Genomic DNA, 7,454 nt, shown 5'->3' with positions numbered 1-7,454 from the left:
TGGCTTTTGGACACTGTTTGGGCTGTTAGAAAGAGAGAGAGGGAGGTGTCCATTACAATGAGAGAGACAGAAATTGCTCGAAGGATTGATGTTATGGTTTCTGTACAAGTTGTTTACCTTTCCAAGGACATTTGCCTGCTTGCAAAGTTCTTGCAGAGAGAGGAGATTGGTGCAGGTTGATGGACAGCTGGTGTCCATCATGTGGAGATAAGAACCAGGTCCACAGAGACACAGAGACACACAGTTTCGGACACTGAATGAGCTTTGTTGCACCCACAGGAAGGTGGGGGCTTTTGGAGGATCGATTTGGGGAAATAGATCAGTGGTTCTAGCAGTGTGAAAAGGTGTGACTGGTGGGGAATCATTTGTGTGTCCACCCTCGCCTGGGTGATAATTCCATCACTGAAGAATGGTCACATGTTATTATAATCACAGTCGGTGACTTCTACAGGACTTCGGAGAACAACAGGTATTTCGGAAGAAAACGGAAGACAACAGGAAGATCGATGGCATCATCTCTCTCTCTCTCTCTACAACGCTACTCAAATAACTACCTCGAACTGAACAGAACTCTCTTTATCATCGTAAGACTCTATCCATTTACCCCAGGTTTGAAAGAGCCTATTTTTGCTCCTAGTTCCACACACACACACATCTCACTGCTAATCTGTTCAAATATACCTACATTTATAGTACTGTATTGCGTAGTTACTAATAAACATTATTAGTTTAGAGCAATACCAGACTCCAATGTGTTTTCCATTTCTGCTGGTTCTTTGACCCGTCACATGACTGTGGGTAATGTTCTGAGCTGCGTATATTTCAAAGCAAGTATTATTGTAGGAAAGGCAGATGAGCTCAGGGCAGAGCTCAACACAAGAAATTATGATATGGTGGCCATTGGTGAGACTTGGTTGCAGGAGAGGCAAGACAGGCAGCTCAGTATTCTGGGGTTCCATTGTTTTAGATGCAACCGAGTGGGAGGGATTGAAGGCGGAGGTATGGCATTACACATCAGTGAAATTGTCACAGTCATATTCAATCAGGAGAGACTGGAGAACTCCTCTTGTGAGGCTTTACAGGTGGAAATGAGGAATAGGAAAGATATGGCCATGTTAATGGGGCTGTATTATAAACCATCCTGCAGGTACAAATTGTGGGGAGATCACAGACTATTGCAAGAAACATAAGATTGTGATAGCAGGTGATTTCAACTTTCCACATTTTGACTTGGACTCCCATACTACAAAAGGGATGTAGCTTGTCAAATGTATTCAGGAAAGTTTCCTTAATCAGTACATAGAAATCCCAACAGAGTGTGTGTGATACTTGATTTCTTATTCAGTCTCTGGTTAAGAAGTACAAGGAAGTGCTCAGCAGGTATAGGCAGGTAGGGACAAATGAGGTACTTATGGAATATAAGAAATGCAAGGGAACACATAAGAAAAAAATAAGAAGGGCTAAAAGCAAGGACAAGGTAGTCCTAGCGGACAAAGTGAAGGGGAATCCCAAAGGACTCGACAGATATGTCAAGAGCACAATGATTGCAAGGGAAGAAATTGGTTCTCCAGAAGATCAGAATGGTAGTCTATGTGTGGTGCCAAAAGTGATGGGGAGATCATCAATGGATTTTTTGTGTCTGTATTTATTTGGGAGATGGACAGAGAGTCTATAGAAGTGAGGCAAAGCAGAAGCGAGGACATGGACCCTTTACAGATTACAGAGGAGGAGGTTTACTGTCTTTAAGCAAATTAAGGATTGTGGGGAGGGGGCGGGTGGCTAGCAGAGAAATTTAAAACATCATTAACACCAGGTGAGATACTGGAGAATAGCTGACGTTCCATAGGTTAAAAAAGGCAGTAAAAATAAACCAGGAAATTTAGGCCAGTGAGCCTGACACCTGTTGTGGGAAGGCAATCGGAAGGTCTTCTAAGGGACTGGATATATGTGTATTTGGATAGACATGGACAGATGAAGGATAGTCAGCATGGCTTTATATGTGTAGGGCATGTTTAACCAATCTTATGGAGGTTATTGAGGAAGTTACGAGGAAAGTTGATGAAGGAAACGCTGTGGATGTTATATACATGGGCCTTAACAAGGCATTTGACAAGATCCCAAATGGGAGGGTGATCAGGAAGGTTCAGTCGCATGGCATTCAAAATGAGGCAGCAAATTAGATTGGATATTGGCTTTGTGGGATAAGCCAGAGGGTGATAGGAGATGTTTGTCTCTCTGACTCGAGGCCTGTGATGAGTGGAGTCTCGTAGGCATTGGTGCTGGGTCCATTGTTGTTTGTCATCTGTATCAATGATCTGGATGATAACCTGGTTAACTGGATCAGCAAATTTGCAATTGACACCAAAATTGTGGCTGTTGTGGGCAGCAACAAATACTATCAGAGCTTGTAATACGATCTGGAAAATTTGGTAAAATAGTTTGAAAAATGGCTGATGGAATTTAATGCAGACAAGTGTGAGGTGTTGCACTTTGGTAGGACTAGCTAAGGCAGGTCTTACACAGTGAACGATAGGACAATGAGGAGTGCAGTAGAACAAAGGGATGTGGGAATACAGGTCCATAATTTATTGAAAATGGAGGCACAGCTAGATAGGATCATAATGAAATATTTTGGCACATTGGCCTTCACAAATCAAAGTACTGAGTACAGGTGATGGGATGTTATGTTCAAGTTGTATAAGACATTTGTGAGGCCGAATTTGAGTTGAATTGAATTTAATTAACTATTAATTACATCCTTCATATACATGAAGAATAAAAATCTTTAGCTGTTCGGTTTTGGTCTCTTACCTGTAGGAAAGATGTAAATAAGCTTGAAAGAGTACATAGAAAGTTTAAAATGATGCTACCAGGACTGGAGAAACTGAGTTATCAGGAAAGATTACATAGGTTAGGCCTTTATTCCTTGGAACTTAGAAGACTGAGGGGAGATTTGATGGTGGGATGCAAAATTATCAGGAGTATAGATAGGATAAATGCAAGCAGGCTTTTTCCACTCAGGTTGGGTGGGACTAGAACTTGAGATCATGGGTTAAAGGTGAAATGTTTAAGGGAAACCTGAGGGGAAAATTCTTCACTCAGAGATTTGAGAGAGTGTGGGATGAGCTGCCAGAGAAAGTGGTGCTTGCAAGCTTGATTTTAATGTTTAAGAGAAGTTTGGATGGTTACATGGATGGGAGGGGTATGGAGGGCAATGGTCTGGGTGCAAGTCAATGGGACTTGGCAGTTTAAATGGCTCGGCACAGTCTAGATGGGATAAAGGGCCTGTTTCTGTGCTGTACCTTTCTGAGACTCAATGATTGTCAGACAATGACCAAGACCAGACAGTCTGCGTCTGCATTGAGTGCAGTTGAGAAGAATCCAGATTTCTGGACTCAAACATATCAGATGTAAAAGGGGCACGAGAGGGTAAATGTTGAGAGAATTTCACCTATCACTGAGCAATGAACAAAGAGACAGAGTTACAAAGTAAGGGGCAGAACATTTGAAATTGCAGTGCAGAGAAATTTCTTCCCTCAGAGGGAATGAATCCCCAGAAATCTCAGCCCTGTGGATGGAATCTGGTGGTCTGCACTTTCTCCTGTTTTCGTCTTGTGAGTTCAGTGGAGACAGAGACAGAGAGAATTGGAAGAAGAGACAAAGGATGAGATCAGAACTATGCAAATAAAGAAATAGGTGTGTTGGACCCAGGATCGATCTTCAAAGATTTTGACACCCAGGAACCAGAAACTGCTCACCATTTCCACTGCTGATCCTTCAATGAAGACTGATGTGTGTTCCCATGACTTCCCCTTCCTGAAGTTTACAATCAATTACTTCATCTTACTAATGTTGAATGTAAGGTTGTTGTTGCAACACCATTTACCCAGCTGATCTATCCTGCTCTTGTGTGCCTCCTCATCACCCTGAAATTCTGCCCACAACAGTTCATCAGCAAATGTATAAATGCCACTTGAGCTGTACCTAGCCATACAGTCATGTGTGCAGAGACAGTAGAACAGTCGTTTAAGCACACATCCCTGAGGTTCTCCAGTGATGATTGTCAGTGAGGAGAAGATGCTCCTGTGGTCTCCCAGTAAGGATGTCAAGGATCCAGTTGTGGAGAAGAGGTCTCGAGGCCCAGGTTTTGGAGTTTGTTGATTAGAACTGAGGGTATGATTGTGTTGAATGTTGAGCTGTATTCAGTAAACAACATCCTGACATACAGCAGGTATTGTTATTGTCCAGGTGATCCAAGGTCGAGTGGAAAGCCAGTGAGATTCCACCTGCTATAGACCTATTCTGGCAATACGCAAATTGCAGTGGGTCCAAGTCCTTGCTTAGGCAGGAGTTGTTTCTGGCCATAACCAACCTCTCAAAGCATTTCATCAAAGTAGATGTGGGTACAACTGTGCAATAGTCAATGAGGCAGCTACCCTGCTCTTCTTGGGCACTGGTATGATTCTCACTCTTTTGAAACAGGTGGAACCTCTGACTGTAGCAGTGAGATATTGAAGATGTCCTTGAACACTCTCAATAGTTGGTTGGCACAGGTTTTCAATTCCCTACCAGGTACACCATCAGGGCCTGATGCCTTTTGAGGGTTCATCCTCTTGAAAGCTGTTTTGCCGTTGGTGTCCGAGTCAGAGATGACAGAGTCACCAGACACTGCAGGGATTTGCCCACATGTAGCTTTATTCTTTCTTTCAAAGTGTGCTTAAATGGCACTGACCTCATCTGGGAATGAAGCATCACTGCCATTCATGTTGTTGGCTTTCACCTTGTAGGAAGTAATGGCCTGAAAAGTCTGCCAGAGCAGAAGGGGATCTGATTCCTTCTCTAAGCTCAATTGGAATTGTTCAAAGGTTCATTTATTATCAAAGCTTGTATCCACATAAAACTTGAAATTTGTGTTCTCCAGATAGCCACGAAAACAAGAAAGAATATGAAAGTTGTTGAGACAGAAACATCAAACACATCCTTTCCCCTCCATGACCAACAAAAACAACATCCCAATTATCAATCCCTCCCCCCAATATCCCTCTCTCCCTTCACAAAATGGAACAGGAACATAACCCCCCCAAAAAAACTCCTCCCCTGCACAAAAAACTAACAGACCAACCCCCAAACACCTTGCCCTCGTACAACAAACGGAAAAGGAATGGGTGATAAAAAACACAGAGTATAAAACGTTAAGTCTGAAAATGTCCACAGTCCATAAACACAACAGTCCAATCCATAAACACAGAGCCACAATACCATCTCCGATATCACCGACATTCATTGAAAGAGCAGAGAGGGACACCACACGAGGCAGAGAGGCTGACCCGCCTGTCACAGCGAGCCACACAGCAACAGGCCGCTCACAGGGCATCTTGTCTAATGCAGGATCACCAGCCTAGACTGCCACAGATCGACCCCTCAGCAGACTCAAAATCTCCTGCTCCATCCACAACTTTTTCTTTGGGTATGTCTGGTATGTTCTCGAATGGACACACTCATCCACACAGGTCTTGATGAAGTTGGTGATAACTGTGGCATATTCATTCCGATTTGAAGATAAGTCTCTGAATATTGTCCAGTTCACCAAATCAAAAGTCCAGTAAGCATACTTCTGCCTTCCTTGATGATATCTTCTTGGTCCTCACTACCATCACTGTGGTCTTTAGTCTCTGCCTATATGCCTGGAGTTGAAGTACAGCCAGTTGATCACCCTTACCAAAGTGTGCCCATGGGCTGACATGGTAACCATTGTTGATGGTGGTATAACAGTGATTAAGTGTTGGCTCCTCTGTTTCCACAGGTGATATGTTAGTGGACATTGTTCAGAGACTTCCTCGAGATGTCCTGGTTTGAATACAGGTGTGCTATTTCATGTTTACTGATCATGGTGCTCAGCTCTTCCAGTGACTACAAAATGCTGACCTGAGGTAGCTGCCCCCACACCATGCCAGGATCTGCTGTACACTAATGGACTGAAATTGTTTACAATCATTCATCAACAACTGCATTATCACTGTGTCACGTATCAGGGGACTGAACCCAGCAGCATTTAATCGTGAGCAGTGTTCTTTGTAAGCCCTGCAACTATTCACTGATATTACTAATGATGTGAATGATGGGACACAAAGCCGTGTCTATGAGTGTCCAGCAAATGAAAAACAGTCTCCACAGAAAATAGAATGGCAGGGAGGTTTAAGGTGTAGAGATGGAAATAGATGAAGTGAACAGGACAACTGTAACAAAGCGAGATCATTGACTGCGGCAGAGAAGTTACAGAGATGAAAGGAGAGATTTTTCATGGGAGATCCGAAAGTCAGCATCAGAATTTTCGATCTGGAGGAATCCAAGGCTCAGTCTGAACAGATATGAGGCAGCTCTTTGATTCAGGTCACTGTCATAAATGGATCTACAGACTCTCACATGCACCGAGACAAGAAGATTGCAGGAAATGTTGTCTTTGATGAGAAACTGCATCTCTCATTGCAATTCGCAGCTCCAATAGCATATTTCATTGGCATTCCAGCAGCTAACAGTCACGTAGCTGGGCAACTGTCCTGCAGTCCCTGTTGTGACCTGAAAAGGTCCTAAAGAAATAAGCTCCTTGATGTTTGATTTTGTTTTCTCAGTCAAAGGTTGTAAGCAGAGATGAGCAACCCACTCTGCAAACAAACCTGATTTCATTCCAATGTACAATTCTGTACAAATTGAGCTTCAGGATAAGTCTGAGCTGAAGTTGCCAAGCCAGCTGACAGCAGATATTGTCCAGTTTGTAAATTTTCTATTTCTCATCTACAGAGTTGTCTGTCTTTATCCAAAATCCCTCCATTGAAGAGATGTGGATCAACCAGACTGCTACTCTGGTGTGTATGATTGTGGGTGCTGATCTGAGCCAGGTCCAAATCCACTGGCAGGTGAACGAGAGGGAGAAAATCAAAGCAAATGTGACCAAAAAACCGAGAGAGGAAGGAACCCGAGACACAGTGATCAGCCAACTCCAGACCAGTGTGGCGGAGTGGGCCAGAGGGGTGGAGTACACTTGCTCTGCCCAACAACCTTCTTCAACCTCACCAGTATCAGCACAGACAAAAAGTACCAAAGGTGGGCAAGAGGTCAACGATTAAAATGGACAACATTGGTTACCTCAGTAAAAATGTTTGACATTTCCATTGTTTGCCCATCAGTTCCAGTGGAGACAAAAGGTCCCAAAGTCAGACTGCTGCCCCCGCCAGAGGGAGAGACCAAGAGTGGGAACACGGTCACCCTCGAGTGTGTTGCCTCTGGATTCTACCCGCAACAAATAACCTTCACCTGGGAGAAAGGGGACTCTCTGATCTCTTCCAACATCAGTGTGAGACCAACTGCTCTGGAACAGGCGGGGACTTTCATTGCCAGCTACGTCCTGACCGTGAGCACAGAGGAGTGGAAGGAAGGCTCAGTTTTCAGATGCACAG

The sequence above is a fragment of the Hemitrygon akajei genome, chromosome 25 (assembly GCF_048418815.1).
Source record: "Hemitrygon akajei chromosome 25, sHemAka1.3, whole genome shotgun sequence".
Taxonomy (NCBI): domain Eukaryota; kingdom Metazoa; phylum Chordata; class Chondrichthyes; order Myliobatiformes; family Dasyatidae; genus Hemitrygon; species Hemitrygon akajei.
This window is presented reverse-complemented; position numbering follows the sequence as displayed.